The sequence below is a fragment of the Penaeus japonicus genome, unplaced genomic scaffold (assembly GCF_977035675.1).
Source record: "Penaeus japonicus unplaced genomic scaffold, GWHDUDI00000001_assembly GWHDUDI00000030, whole genome shotgun sequence".
NCBI classification, from domain to species: domain Eukaryota; kingdom Metazoa; phylum Arthropoda; class Malacostraca; order Decapoda; family Penaeidae; genus Penaeus; species Penaeus japonicus.
Window position 1 is genome coordinate 3601074 of NW_028234432.1, and position 2500 is coordinate 3603573.

A 2500-nucleotide genomic window follows, 5' to 3' on the forward strand; every position below is an offset into this window, starting at 1 on the left:
TGCGTAATAATACAGTATTAACATAGATAATATAAAGTACGTGTGTGTAGCCAATATAGACAACATATTAACATTACAAGTGACCGAAAAATCGTGTTTGGCTTGATGTTCAAGCACCCGATGTTATTGATAATTCAGATGTTCTTTCAATTTTGTTATAATGTATTGAAGTTGGAAATATTTCTAAGATGTGACAGGTGGTTCCACATCATTCGTCCACGGATCTCTATATTTCTTGCCCCTGTTTTCGAATTTGATCTTTTGATATAAAGATTTTTTTTTTTTTTTTTTGTCTTGTCTTGTTTTGACTCCCATTACCGACTTTTTTTTCATTTTTTCTTTTTTAGGTAAAATCCAATGAGGATAATTTCCTTTTGTTTGTTTATGTGATTTGTTATGAGGTCGAATTTTATATACATTTCCCATTGCTACTCTTGCAGCAAAGTTTTGTAGTTTTTGCGTTTTTTTGTATTTGTGTTTTATTTGTTGGACCCCAGATGTTTAGGCAGTATTGAGGGCTAGTGTTTGTACGACAATGATTCTTGAGAAAGAGAGAGAGAGAGAGAGAGAGAGAGAGAGAGAGAGAGAGAGAGAGAGAGAGAGAGAGAGAGAGAGAGAGAGAGAGAGAGATGGAAACCAAGTGTTGTTAGAGGCGGAAGAGCCTACAGGAGGGCAGGAAGTCTTAGGTCAGACTCAATGCTTGCTTCCTAAAATTGCATTATTATAGCATGCATAATCAGTACCTTAGAACACAAATTAAACAATATCAGAGCCTTAAAGGCCTGCTGTCTCTTGACTTTTGGGGACTCTACCAAGACTCAATTCAACCTAAAGCGTGTCCAAGGTCACTCCCCTCTCCAGTCTGCCATCCACGGGCCAAGCCTAGTGCTCTCTGCGGGATTATCGGCTTTATCCCAGGATGGGGTAGGGCCGGCCGAAGTCCTAAGTCCCTCGCGCGTCTCACTGTGTTTCCATCAAGACTTCCAATGGAATCAATTATCTAGCTGTGCTGTATCTTGCTTTCACCAAAGAGAGAGAGAGAAAGAAAGAGAGAGAGAGAGAGAGATGGAGAGAAAGAGAGAGAAGGGGAGGGAAGGAGAGAGAGAGAGAGAGAGAGAGAGAGAGAAAGAGAGAGAGAGACAGAGAGAGATGAATGGAGAGAAAGAGAGATGGATGGATAGACAGATGAACAGATAGATATATAGATAGATAAATAAATAGATATATAGATAGAAAGATAAATAGATAGATAAATAAAAAAAAAGATAAAGAGAGAGAGGGGGGAGGGTGATGTTGGCCTAGCAACACCCAACCCTCTGCAAAATAAGACGAACGAACAAACAATACAGTTATGCCTTGCAAGGTAATGTATTGTCAAAGCCTCTTTTTTTCTCTCTCCATCCTCCATCTCCCCCCCCCCCTCTCCCCTCTCTCTCTCTCTATTTCTTTCTTTCTTTCTCTCTCCATCCTCCATCTCCTCTCTCTCTCTCTATTTCTTTCTTTCTTTCTCTCTCTGTTTCTCTCTCCCTCCCTATCAGCCAGATCGCCATCACCACAACCATAGTTCATTTGCACCGCTTAGAGGATATACGCTGTCAATCTTCTCGATGAGTACCGGTCGTATGGTGATGACGTCACCGGTTGGTCAATACACTGACTGAGGCGTAATTAGACCAAAGGGAAGGAAACGGACGGACGAATGAAAAAAGGTGAATGGAAATGGATATTATGAGTAAGAATAGGACATGATATCAAGTTTGTTTATGAAACTCAACTTAAGGACCGTGTTCACTTTGATCTTTCCTTAGGCCATGATGAGCATCGTTTGAAATTCTCTGTGCATGTAGATAATGTGCGAATCACAACCTGGCTACCATTTTCCCGACATCTCTGTCTCTCTCTAACCCGAAACATCTGCTTCCCTTCGTCCCGCGTCCCTGCATTGTCTCACTGTCTGGTGTGCCATATCTGCGGCACCGGAACACAACTCGCGACAGTGATGCTGGAACTATCATGGCAGACTCGCGCATTCGTACAGAGAATGGCGACCCCTGACGTGCAACTCAGCAGCACTGAAGGCTCACGTGCAACCTTTGTCGTGTCACTCTTGAATTCATCATTGTGTTCATGCCTAAGATTGTGCTTTGTCATGCAAGCTCACTTCCCTGCGTGACTCAAATACACCAGGAGATGAGGTAATGTGAGCCTCTTTAGACTATCATAGTATAAAACGAATATCTGCATAGTCATGGTCATAGACATATTGCCATCTAGCCATCTGTGTGTTAATTGAAAATGTATCTATCTGCATCACGTCATTATAGTTATCCAGACGACATATCAATAATTATCTTCCTCTTAAACATATAACTGTATTTACATAAATAGAAAATCAAGTAACATGAAATTACTAATATTAGTAATATTACTGTTTATCTTCCTAAAGACAAAAAGAAAAAGACCACATACCCTGCACCTTACAAGTAATTTATTCTTAGAC